The sequence below is a fragment of the Panthera pardus genome, unplaced genomic scaffold (assembly GCF_024362965.1).
Source record: "Panthera pardus isolate Hobbes unplaced genomic scaffold, ASM2436296v1 HiC_scaffold_24, whole genome shotgun sequence".
Taxonomy (NCBI): domain Eukaryota; kingdom Metazoa; phylum Chordata; class Mammalia; order Carnivora; family Felidae; genus Panthera; species Panthera pardus.
Window position 1 is genome coordinate 40,121,647 of NW_026526810.1, and position 14,271 is coordinate 40,135,917.

General features: G+C 35.1%; 1 protein-coding gene and 1 long non-coding RNA gene across 11 annotated transcripts in view; one reads left to right on the forward strand and one right to left on the reverse strand.

Moving 5' to 3' along the window:
* Nucleotides 1-1,036, forward strand: part of LOC109262935 (uncharacterized) — a 33,998-nt gene extending 32,962 nt beyond the window's left edge. The window contains exon 2 of the long non-coding RNA XR_002078021.2: nt 846-1,036. This is a non-coding gene — a long non-coding RNA (uncharacterized LOC109262935). The remainder of the gene's footprint in view (nt 1-845) is intronic.
* Nucleotides 1-14,271, reverse strand: part of TCF12 (transcription factor 12) — a 377,037-nt gene that overhangs the window by 250,636 nt on the left and 112,130 nt on the right. The gene's annotated exons all lie outside the window — the stretch shown is intronic.

The window sequence follows — 14,271 nt, forward strand, 5'->3', positions numbered from 1 at the left end:
TGTATCCAAGGAGCCACTGTACTTTAATACAATTCTAGGTTTTACCTCCTGGTCTTCAATATACTGAACGACTAGCTAAAGAAAACTATGAATCTTCCTAATCTTCCTTTCCCTTGCTCCTAAAGTAGCAGTTTCCAATGAAAGGTAACAAAATTGCTTCTTTAAAAGAATGAAAATATTTTAGATAAACTCCATGGTGTGTCTTTTTTATTTCCATACAAGTTATATTTTAATTATCCTTTCCTAATTAAGGGACGGACATGCTTTGGCAAGAAGGCAGACATGAAAGTAGATTTTTATGTAGGTGATATAGCTCTAGAGAGCTGAAACAGTAGATCCCCCAAACTCAAACTGTGAGTAAAGCAAAATAGTACTCAAGACACTTTTCTGTTATTAACAGCTTTCCCCACACTAGTTTCCTAATCAGACATTGTGAGTTAATAGCTATTAACCCCTTCCCAATAAAATTAAAATGTAAATTTTTCATTAATTTTGGTTTTGCTTGAATGCATAATGTAATATTAATTCATTTTAAAGACTATACCATTTTGTAATAGACATTCCTTTCCCCTAAAAATCTACCAATGTGTTTTAAACATGGCTTATTACAGGGGTGTGTGGCTGGTTCAGTTGCTAGAGCATGTGACTGTTGATTTCATGGTCATGAGTTTGAGCCCCACATTGGGTGTAGAGATAACTTATAAATTTATAAACATGGCTTGTATCTTATTACACTGTTGACAGTGATATACCATATGATTTGGTTCAATAACATGTGTTTAACACTATAAAGTCCTTTCTAAATAAGGAATACTGACTTTCTGCCATGTCTATTTAAATTACAGGCATATTCACATGTGTGAGAAGAGACAGCGCAAGGAAGAGATCAACTACATATTCATAAGAATGAGGGGGAAAATGGATTCAATCTTTCAGTTAATTTGTCCATTAAAAGCAAGGGTACTTCTTGCAGCATCAGAAAAACAAAGAAATAGAGAACACATGTACCTAAAATATTAAACAATCTTCCAAAGCAGTCAGAATTGCTACCAAGACCCAACATGATCATAAGACAATGACAATGTGGACTGCCTCTTTATCTGTCTCTCCTTTAATTCATTCCCACACTGGATTCTTTCACCCTTCCACTGCCCTCCCACCCACCTTACAGTCAGGTAGCCTGTACTATTCCTTAAAATCTACAGAGGAAGTCATTTTCTAAACTATTTTGTTTTTATTACTTTACATTTTATCACCTCACAGCCATCAATTTAAGAAAATGATTATGCTGTAAAGTTTTACTTCTTTGTCCATGGAGAAACAATTGACTTCTTCCCTTAATTAACTGACCTCTCCTCTTAATTAAACCACATGATCCCAACAGTCAAGTTATTTGCAGCTGCCCAAATCCTATGACTTACTATAAGTAAAGCCTAAAAACATTCTTCCACAGACTGAGTGATATAGGGCTTCCTGCTTTCTTTCCTCTGCACCATTTAAAAGTCTTTCTGACACGTGACACCAAGAAGGAACACAAGCAATAAAAGAAAAAGTAGGTAAACTGGACATCATAAAAATAAAAAATTGAAAAGACAACAGAATCCTATCTCTGATAAGGGACTTGTATCTAGAATATACAAAAAACTATGATAACTCAATAAAAAATTATTAAATGGGCAAATGATCTAAAAAGATAGTTCTCCAAAGAAGACAACACAGATAGCCAATAAGCCCATGAAAAGATGTTCAAAATCATTATTAGCTATTAGAGAAATGCAAATCACAGCCACTAAAATGGCTATAATCAAACAGGCAGATAATCACAATTGTTAGCCAGGATTTGGAGAAATTGGAACCTTCATACTTGGGTCAGTGATACTGTAAAATGGTGCCAGGCACTTTGGAAAATACTCTGACAGTTCCTCAAAATATTACAGATGGAATTACCATAACCCAACAATTCTACTCCCAGGTAAATGCAAGGACTAGGTAAATGTCAAATTACAAAATACAGTCAGCCTGCCATTTAAAAGAGCTCCTTTCCAACTCTTTTATTCCATTCCTATTATTTCCCTAACCCAGGTCTTTATCTACATAAAAATGCCTTCATCACCCTCAACACTGGTCTATTTAATCCATTCCATGCCATACTTAGTGAAGACCTCACAAACACTGCTTCAAAATAACTGAAGAGTCCCTCAGAGCCCCAAACTACTCAATTTGTCAGTCAAGTATTCTCACACTCTGATCTTGACCCACTTTAATAATATGCCATGAGATTCCAATTAGGAGTTTTCTAATCCTGTCAGGCCAGGATCTTCAGTGCCCCCCCCCCCCCAGAATATAAACAAATTAGAAAATTAAGAAAATTTTAACCCCTATCTAAGATAGGGTATCTAAGATACCTTTCAGAGTCCATCCAAAGCACTTTTTAGTATGTAATATGACTTGAATGCAAACACTTTTCATATTATTATTTGAGTAAAACTACTCTTTCAGGAAACACTCTATCATTTTAACAGTTTGAATTTTTTTTAACGTTTATTTATTTTTGAGACAGAGAGAGACAGGGCATGAACGGGGGAGGGGCAGAGAGAGAGGGAGACACAGAATCGGAAGCAGGCTTCAGGCTCTGAGCCATCAGCCCAGAGCCCGACGCGGGGCTCGAACTCACGGACCACGAGATCGTGACCTGAGTCGAAGTCGGACGCTTAACCGACTGAGCCACCCAGGCACCCCTCATTTTAACAGTTTGAAATCAATCTCTAATTCATTACTGTACATATATTACCTTACATAAATTACTTAGATAACAAAGATTCTGTTTCTTCATTTGGTAAGTAAGGAAAATAACTGTACCTATCTCATGAGGGAGGCTATAAGAACAAAATAAAATCATTCATGTTAAGTACACATAGAAAGCTCTCAGGAAATGTTAATTAGTATTATTATCATGCCCTAACACATGTGCAGAGGTCTGGAAACTTACATGTTGAGGGAAATATTTTATGTATAAATATGGTTTCTCCTATGGTACCCACACAATACCTAGGGTACTATGTCCCTAAAAATAGCAGAAATCACAGCAAAAGGAATTTAAAATGGCAACAGCCTTTTTCAAATAGTAACTTAGATTCTCACTGCTTTTTAAAGGCAGTATTATGAAATGAAAATAACGTTGAGCTGGCAGTCAACATCCTAGTTCTGTATTCAAGTCACAATTTTACTGTTTATTATCAGTATGGTTTGGGGAAAGTCATTTAAAACTCTAAGTCTTCGTCCCTTATATATAAAATAGTGATATTAGCACTACTAAAATCACTGTACTGTTGTATGAAGTGAAAAATATACCTACATGAGAAAATCCTTTATGAACCACTTACATCCCCTTATAAATCCATATATGTGTGTATATGTAGAGATATACACATATTCTTATTAAAAAATTTTCTCTACGTCGGCATAATTCATATCCATAAACAAAGATGAACATATAAGATCCATAAATGATCTTAAAACCACACTTTATCTATTTCACTGTTGCCTCTCAAACATTACAATCCCTTTCACAAGTGGAAAGTTTGAGCTGAGCTCCAAAACCTCTTCTTGCTCACCCAGAAATGGTCAACTATAGTGACAAAACATATAAAAGAACAAAAAGAAAAAAAGGCAATGAATAAGGATACGCAATCAACTTAATCATCTGCACAAGCAGGTGTGGGGGCAGAGAGAGAGGGGGACACAGAATCCGAAGCAGGCTCCAGGCTCTGAGCTGACAGTACAGAGCCCGACGCGAGGCTTGAATTCGTGAACCACAAGATCATGACCTGAACCAAAGTTGGATGCTTAACCACCTGAGCCACCCAAGGGGCCCCTCAACTTAACTATCTTGAGTTTCAGTACCTTATAGTTAAGTCCACTAATCATCTGATAACCAGCCATCAATTAACAGGAAGAGCAGAAAAGTAAAGATTCTTCTATTCACACACTAACAACAGCAAAAAATAGTCTTGGAAACTCAAGAAAACCTGAAAATTTTATCGATTTCAATTTGCATTACTTAGGTAACCCAAGTTTTCCCAAGAAAAGAGCAGCTATTTGCTTAAAGAACTACTAACTGTATGCAAATCCAAACAGGAACTACCAAACTAACATGGTGATCAATAATGCAAGACAGCTCACTAATAAACTTAAATTATGTATTACTTATACCTGAATTTCACTATCACCATATCACTAAATAACTTCAGGATGAACAGCTTTAGTCAAGCATTCTTTTAGACAGCAAATAGCATTTACAGATTAAGTGTCAATTCACGGGATCCATTTCTGAACCACTTCTAGTTCTTCTCTTTCCTAATAGATATTCTAGTGTTTACTTTTGAACCTGTACAATCCCTGACAAATGTCTGCAGAGCTGTGAAAGTACAGGTATTTAATTAATGGCACATTTTTAGGATTAAATAAGCAATGCTGCCAATTTTTACTAACATTCCATAAAATACTCTTAAGTTAAAAAAAAAAAATAACCTTCTTTCTTTCTTCCGGTTGTTCATGTCCTTTCAGTTCCTTGCAGTTAAGTAGGAAACTTTTACACTTTAGAAAATAAAATATAAGACAAACTATTACACACCAAGAGTGGCTCTAAAAAGAAGAAAAAGAAACTAAACATCTTGCCACCAGTGTTCACACCAAATTACTCACTTCAGTGATAAGGTGGGAAAAGAGGGAAAAGATTAAAACATTCCCCATGGAACCAGTAATACCCAAGGGCAAAGGAGTCCAGGATTTACCGCTGCTGAATAAACATTCCACATTACCACCACAATATAATATGACTTGCTTTCAAATTTTATTTTATTTATTAAATTCTCATACAGTAAAACTGAATTTCCCTCCCTTTTGGTGTACAGTTCTATGAATTTCAACATAATTATAGTTTTCAGCCAGTATTTTTTTTCAGCCAAACATGTTTTCTTTCTGTGTTGCACTGTTTCTCCTCTCCTTCTGGTACTCCAATGACACAAATGTATGCCCTTATGTCACTGGCCCACGGTTTTCTGACAACTTTTTTTCTATCATTTTTCTCTTTATTGTTCACATTGGAAAATTTCTATTGACCTATAAAGTTCAGTGATTCCTCCCTCTTTAATCTCTATTCCGCTATTGTATTGATCCATCCATCCAGTGACTTTTTTTACTATGACTTTTGTATTTTTCAGTTAAATTTTTATTTGGCTCCTCTTTAAACTTTTTATTTCTTTGCTGATACTTTTAGTTTAACACTTATTGCAGGGGTATCTGGCTTATTCATGTGTTTTTATAACACATGGTTTTAAGTTTATATCTATATTATAATGCCTCTTCCAATGTGATTTGAGATATTTGGGTTTTCATGTTAATTTTGAATTATATCCTTGATATTCTGAATAATATGTTATGAAACTCAGAATCTTCTTAAATCCTATAGAGTACACTGAAGTTTTCATTTTCATAGGCAGTTGACCTGATTAGGTTCAAGCTGCAAGTTCCAATATGCTTTCTATAGGTTGTGATTCCAGCATCAGTCCAGTTTTCAAAGCCTTTCTATGTGGATTTTTCCTGTGAGTGCGCCACCCAGTGGTCAATATGCAACCTGGGTGGAGTTTTATCCTATATCTCAATTTTCTGTGTTTGAAATGCTGAGTAGGATCACATCTTTGCATTTGTACCAACTGATAGGGAGCTCAGGTTTTTGTACACAACTTCATGAGTCTCCTTCCCAAGTTCTTTTCTTTTCTACTTGGCACTTTCCAATTTCCTGAATACGACCCTTTTTGGCCTTCCAGCCAGGAACAGTCTACATCTATTCCCATGCCTGTCTGATGCGAAACATGGGAGGACAAACTAAAAAAAAGCAATGGAGTTTGCCTCTAACCTCTTGGATCTACACTTCCAGCAAACAGTAAGATTCCCTTCCCTCAGCCTTTTGACTCCTGCAGATACCTACTGCAAATTGATGTCATTAACATATGACTCTTGAAAGGGAGTTGTGACAAAATGTAGACAAAGGAAAGAAAAAAAAAAGTGGGTGAACTTTTCATGCTTTCTCATTCCTCAAACCAAAACTAGAGGGCTTATGGATCTCATTCTGTCTGTATTCACAATGCTTAGTTCCAGGTCTCTGTCTGCGATGACATTAGGTCAGGGAATCCTGAAGGTTTGGTGGTATTTTGAAAACTGTTGTTTTTTTCCCCCAATCTGCTTGCTGCTATTTACCATGCATTCTATCCAGGTTTTACAATTATATTAAGTTGTAAAGAAAGAGTAGTGTGTATTTATTCCATATTATCCAGAACCAGAGGATACTAGCCATTTTTAAAGAAGTAAAAAGTACCCTACATTTCCTACTTTCTAAATTCTGAGTTATAGGTCTCTCAGCTTAAAGATAATTTCTAATATCCAACTATGGTGAGAAGTGAGGTCAGAAAGACCCAGAATATTGATTTAATTTCCCAAACTTCAAGCTAAACAATCTTTTTAGCAGAGCTCTTGGCTACAAAGGTGATCACTGACTAGCACATCAGCCAAATGCAAAGAAGGAAGTGTTTATGTGAGTTCCACAAGGCCACATCAGGGCCTTAGCAATCACCTGACACGAGTCAACATTCTGATAACAGGAGTAGCCCAAAGCACTTAAAAAAGTAAAGGTAAGAAGTACAAAACTATGGAACTAGCAGCATGGGGTTTCCAAACTTCATAAAAACATTTCCATGTTGTTTGCTTCATGAATACAAATAATAGTATTACTTTATTTAGATGAAAAGTCTACTGCAGAAATAATCACTCACATATTAAACATTGGCAAATAAATAGCTGCCTTAAGTGACATGGCAAGCGGCTCGCATCAACCACAGTATGTCCAAAATCAGGCAATTGGTTGGAGTCCCTAGTTGCCCAAATGGCAGGATCTGATGAGTAAAGAAAGGTTGATTAATCCAAAATATCTAATACTCGCCAGTCCAATTGCCTAAAAGCCTACCACCGTAACACTTATACATATATGCATTACTATGGTTATTATGTACATTCTAGATACTATGCTGTATTCTAATTATAAAATTAATGTTGACTGAGTGAGTGTTACATGTAAATAATGCAATTAGATATTAAGCTAGATTTTCAATGTGACTACTCCTAGGCAAAAATAGAGAAGGAAGACGAAAAAGAAGAAGAAGAGAAGGAGAGAATAAGAAGGAGGAGGAGGAACGGAGGGAAAGATGAGGAGGAGGTTGGGAAGTAGAGGGGAAAGTAGAAGGGGAGGAGGAAGCTCAAAAGGAAACATACTGAAATGTTTACAGTATTTGGGTTTCAGCAGAGAGACAGTATCTTTCCCATTTTTCTTCCTGCCTACACTTTTGAAATTTGCTCTAATAAACAGAATTACTTCCAAAATAATAAACATTTATTAATAATAAGTCAAACTACAAACAATTACCATACGACCCTTAAGTCCTACTCCTGAGTATTTAGCCTATAGAAATGAAAACTTATGTTCACAAACGTTCATTGCCATTCTAATCACACTCTCCCAAAACGGTAAACAACACAACTATTCCTTTAACAGGGGTAAAAAGCAAAACAAAACAAAACAAAAAACAAACAAAAAAAACTGTGGCACATCCACCTAATGTAATACTACTCATCAATAAAAGGGCACAAACTACCACATTCAACAACATAGTTGTATCTCAAAGTTAATATATTCAGTATAAGAAGTCAGTCTCAAAATGTTACACACTGCATTTTTTTAAGTTTATTTACTTTGAAAGAGAGAGAGAGAGAGACCGTGTATAAGTGGGGAAAGGGCAGAGAGAGAGGGAGAACAAGAGAATTCCAAAAAGGCTCCACACTACCAGCACAGAGCCTGACACAGGGCTCAAACTCACAAACCACAAGATCATGCATGACCTGAGCTGAAATCAAGAGCTGGATGCTCAACTGAGCCACCCAGAGGTCCCTACATACTGCATTATTATATTTATATAAAGCTCTCAAAAAGATAAAGCTACAGTAATAAAGAACAGATTAGTGTTTCCCAGGGATTTATATGTAAGAAAAGGGAGAGGGGTCTGGGTGGCTCAGTTGGTTAAGAGTCCAACTTCGGCTCAGGTCATGATCTTGCGGTTTGTGAGTTCGAGTCCCATGTTGGGCTCTGTGCTGACAACTCAGAGCCTGGAGCCTGCTTCAGATTCTGTGTCTCCCCCTCTCTCTGCCCCTCCCATGGTCATGCTCTGTCTCTCAATGATAAATAAATGTTAAAAAAAAATTTAAAAAGAGGTAAGAAAAGGGGGAAAATAGCATGAGCTAGTTTTGGGGGGGTAATAATTATTTTGAATCTTGATTGTGATAGGACTCACATGAATCTATACATGTGTTAAATCAATAGAAGTACACACGCATACACACCAAAAAGAAGTCAATTTTATTATACATTAATTTTTAAAATAAAATTTAAAACCAACCCTACTGAAGAACTCATATAGACTGTTACAAAAATATGTATTTTTTCAAACAACAGGATTGTAAGAGTAGCAAAAAAATAATAAAAAAGAATCAATAAAATTCAAATCAAATTCTAGCAAGCTTATGTGAAATAAATGTATATGGAAATACAAAGGCTCAGAATAGGCTAAATAATTTTTAAACAGAGAAACAAAGTTGGACTCACTTATAGTATCTGTCTGATCTTATGATTTACTCTAAACCTACAATAATCAAGACACTATGTGGTAGGTATCAATGAGATATACTGATCAATGAAAGAGAACAGAGTCCAGAAATGGAACCATACATATGTGGTCAAATGATTTTCAGCTAAGACACTAAATGAAAGGACAGTTTCAAACATTGGTGTTAAAACAACTGAGTATTTATGGAAGAAAAAAAAAAAAGAACTTTAACCCCTATCATACATTTTACACAAAAATTTGAAAAGGCTCAGAGACCTAAACATGAAATCTGAAACTGTAAAACTTCTGAAGAAAACAGGGGGAAAATCCTCGTAATTTTGGAATAAACAAAGATTTTTTTTTTAGACAGAACACAGAAAGCTTTAATCACACAAAAAATTTAATAAATATAATTTCATCAAGATTATGGCCTAATTGCCCTTCAGAAGACTGTTAAGAAAATGAAAAGACAGAAAATAAGAGAAAACATCTTATACCCAAAATTATGAGAAGCCCTTTACTCAACTAAAAGCTGACAATTTAAAAATTGGCAAAGAAGATACAGGAATGGACAATAAGCACATGAAAAGACGGTTAACATCATCAATCATCAGGGAAACACAAGCTAAGATGAGATACTACCACATACTCATATGAATGGCTAAACTTAAAGCAAGTGTTAGAAGATGCAACTAGAACAATTAGAACAATCATGCATTGCTTGTAGAGGGTAAAAAAACACAACCACTTTGAAAAGCAGTTCTCCAGTTTCATAGAATATGAACCATACACTTACAACATGACCCAGAAACTCTGGGTATTTATTCAGGTATAACTGGGTATTTATTCAGGTATAACGAGTATTTATTCAGGAATAACAAAAACCAATGTCCAGGGGCACCTGGGTGGCTCAGTCAATGGAGCATGCAACTCTTGGCCTTGGGGTTGTGTGCTTGAGCCCTACATTGGGTACAGAGATTACTGAAAAGTAAAAACTTTTTAAAAAAAAAAGTATATAAAAAGCTGGGCGCCTGGGTGGCTCAGTAGGTTGAGCGTCCGACTTTGGCTCGGGTCATGGTCTCACAGCTCTTGAGTTCAAGCCCCACATATGGCTCTGTGCTGACAGCTCAGAGCCTGGAGCCTGTTTCGGATTCTGTGTCTCCCTCTTTCTCTGCCCCTAACCCACTCACATTCTGTGTCTGTCTCTCTCAAAAATAAACATTTAAAAAAATTTTTTAAAGTATATAAAAAGCTATATAGTAATTCCATAACAGCCTTATTCATAATAGCCAAAACACTGTAAACAATCCAAATATCTACCAACAGATTAATGGATCAATAAACACTGGTATATGTAAAGCTATTACCAAGCAACATAACCAATTTCTGAAGCATGCAACAACATGAATGAATCTCAAAAACATCATTTTAAGTCAAAGAAGCCAGATATAAGAGTTTATTTTATATGATTCCATTATTATAAAGTTATTTCTAGAAGAGCCTAAAACTAATCTACAGTAACATATAATATAACTATTCACAGTGATAAACTAATATCACTAATATAAACTAATTCACAGTGATAGATATCAAATGAATTGTTCCAAGGAATAGGTCTTAATGAAACTGAGTACAAAGGACTATAATAAGACAGCTTTCTAGAACGATGGACATGTTCTACACATCTGTCAAAATAAATCTCAAAAATGCTAAATTACATACTTTAATAAGTGTATGTATTTACAAATAAATGGATTCAGTAAAATTACAGGATACAAAATCAATATAAAGAAATCAGTTGTTTTTCTATATGCTAACATCAGAACAGCAGAAAGAAAAATTAAGAAAACAATACCATTTACAGTTGCATCAAAAAAATAATAACTAGGAATAAATTAAACAAAGGAGTTAAAGACTATACTTTGAAAACTATAAGATATTAATGAAAGAAACTGAAGACTGCACAAATAAATGGCAAGATATACCATGATCATGGACTGGAAGATTTAATACTGTTAAAGCTCCAAAGCAATCTACAGATTTAATGCAATTCTTATCAAAATACCAACATCATTTTTCACAAAACTAAAACAAAAAATTCCTAAAATTTGTATGAAACCACAAAAGACCCCAAATAGCCAAAGCAAACTTAAAAAAAAAGGACTAAAGCTGAAGGTATCTAAAATCCAGATTTCAAACTATACTACAAAAGCTGTAATAATCAAAACAGTTCGATACTAGCACAAAAACAGACATACAGATCAATAGAACAGAACAGACTGCCTAGAAATAAACCCACACTTATATGGTCAATTAATCTACAACAAAGGAGGTAAGATTATACAATGGGGGAAAAGACAGTCTCTTCAATAAATCATGTTGGGAAAACTGGACAGCTCCATGCAAAAGAATGAAACAGGACAACTTTCTTAGAACATATACAAAAATAAACTCAAAAGTAATTAAAGACCTAAATGCAAGACCTAAAACCATAAAGCTGCTAACACACACATGCACGTAGACACACACACAGGCAGTAAAACTCTTGGACATCAGTCTTGGCAACATTTTTCTGGATAGCTCTCCCCAGACAAGGAGGAAAAAAAGGAAAAATAAACAATTGGGACTACATTGTGCTATAAAAAGCTTTTACACAGTGAAGGAAAAAACAACAAAATGAAAACAAGCTACTGAATGGGAGAAAATATTTGCAAATGATACAGCCAATAAGGGGTTAATATGCAAAATATATAAAAACTTATACAACTCAATACCAAATATATATATGATCTGATTAAAAATGGGCATAGGACCTAAATAGACATTTTTCCAAAGAAGACAGATGGCCCACAGACATATGAAAAGATGCTCAACATCACTAATCATCAGGGAAATGCAAATCAAAACCACAATGAGATATCACCTCACACCTGTCAGAATGCTAGAATAAAAAAGACAAGAAATAATGAATATTAGCAAGGATGTGGAGAGAAAAGGGAACCTTGTGCACAGTTGGTGGGAATGTAAATTGGAGCAAACACTCTGGAAAACAGTACAAAGGTTCCTCAAAAAACTAAAAATAGAAATACCATACAATCCAGTAACTCCACTTCTGGATATTTACCCAAAGAAAACAAAAACACTAATTAGAAAAGATATATGCACCCCTAAGCTTATTGGAGCATTATTTTTAAAAAAATTTTTAACGTTTATTTATTTTTGAGAGAGAGAGAAAAGAGAGAGAGAGAGAGCGTGAGCAGCGTAGGGGCAGAGAGAGAGGGAGACACAGAATCCCTGAAACAGGCTCCAGGCTCTGAGCTGTCAGCACAGAGCCGGACACGGGGCTCAAACCCACAAACCACAAGATTATGACTTGAGCTGAAGTTGGATGCCTAAACGACTGAGTCACCCAGGCGCTGCCCCCCCCCCCTTGTTGGAGCATTATTTACAAGCGAAGATACAGAAACAATGTAGGTCTCCATCAATGGACAGGATGGACTAAGAAGATATGGTATATATACATAGTGGAGTACTACTCAGCCCTAAAAAATAAAATCTTGCCATTCACAACAACATGGATGGACATAAAGGATATCAAGCTAAGTGAAATAAGTCAGGCAGAGAAAAACAAGTATCATATAATTTTACTTACACATGGAATCTAAAAACAAAAATACAACAAACAACAAAAAACAGAAGCAGGCAAATAAATATAGAAAACTGGTGGTTGCCAGAGGGCAAAAGGGTGGTGGGATAGGTGAAATAGGTGAAGGGGATTAATAGGTACAAACTTCTTACACTTATCACGATGAGCACTGAGTAATGTACAGAATTAACGAATCTCTATATGGTACACCTGAAACTAATATAACACTGTATGTTAACTATACTGGACAATAACATACATACATAAATGGTGCAAGCTTCCAGTTATAAAGTAAGTCAGTCACAGGGATGAAAAGTACAGCATATGGAATACAGTTGATAATGTGATAATTTTGCAGGGTGACAGATGGTAACTACATTTATCATGGTGAGCATTTTGTAATGTATATATAATTGTCAAATCACTATGCTGTACACTTTAAGCTGTCAATTATACTTAATTAAAAACTTAAAAATATGCATTTTACTGTGTATAAATGAACACACATGTATATATACTATATACTATATATGTATATATAGTATATACTATATATACATACAACAAAATATACATTTTAAATATATAATTCAATGAAGCATATAAATGAATACATAAAATACATATTGCATTATTACATGCAATAAAATACATACATAAAATAGAATTCTGTACTGAATTAAATTCAATAAACTAAAATTAAGCAAACTCATATAAAGCAAAGTTTAAAACAGACCTATTTTCTGGGTTGAATCTTTGCCCATTAAGGTGTAAATATTCAAACAACTAAATCAAAGAATCTTTATCAGTTACAATGCGAAAGAGTGGTGGGGAAAAATTAACAGAAGCCTCGGGAGTCATGTGGTCTTCCCTTCTGTTTAGTGCAAGAGTCCTACCAACAGCATGCTGGGCTGATGGTTAGAGTAAGTCAGTGAGAGTGTGCTCAGACCTCTCAGGCAGTCAGTCTCACTGCTGAAATCTCTTGTAAAATTCTCTTTGAAAATTCTGATAAAACTGTACCTTTTTGGAGCAGGAGTTGGCCTGTGGATAAATCCAGCCCATTGTCTGTTTTTATAAATAAAGTTTTTTGGAATACAGCCATGCCCACTTGTTTCCCACATATTGTCTATCTATGGCTGCCTTTATGTTTCAGTGGCAGAGTTAAACTGCTGCACACAAAACCCAAAATATTTATCTGGCTCTATACAAAAGTTTTCCTCCCACTGTTCTAGAGGAACACCACAGAAGTCTGTACCCTTTTTTATATGACAGTGCTGAAAAACTTATAGACATTATTAGTCCCATTTGCTTTTAGTCTTTCCTTCCCATTTATTGACTATCACTCCTATGTCACAATTTTCAGCTCAAATCCTAAACATGTACTTCCCAACACTATAACTGATGAATGACCCTCATAAAGTATGAAAATGAATTTATCATCCCATCTAAGATGACAGTGGAACCATTAGCATCTATGATTCATAGCCAACATTTCTATCAATGAGGTTTAAGGTTTCCTTTACCCTTCATGTTCATGAAAAAAAGATGCTTCATTTACTTATTTCTTGCTCCTTCACACTGCTGACACACATATTTTTTACAATAAAAACTTTTAAAAAATAAAACAATGTGCATATATAACACTTTTATAAACAAAAACACTTTATGAGGAGATATCCACAAATTCTTTCAATATAATTTGTCTGGATCTGGAGACCAGATGTTATTTCACATATTTAAAGCTCTTACGTGACAATTTTCTCTTTCTCTACCCTTAGTATTCAACGGTTTGATACAAGCTTTTCCTTTTGAGGATTATTCTGCTGAATGAAACAAAACAGTCTCTGTAGTCAAAGTACCAAGGGGAAATTCAGAGAACTGGTACATTGATAAAGAGAGAGCTTAAAAAGAAGC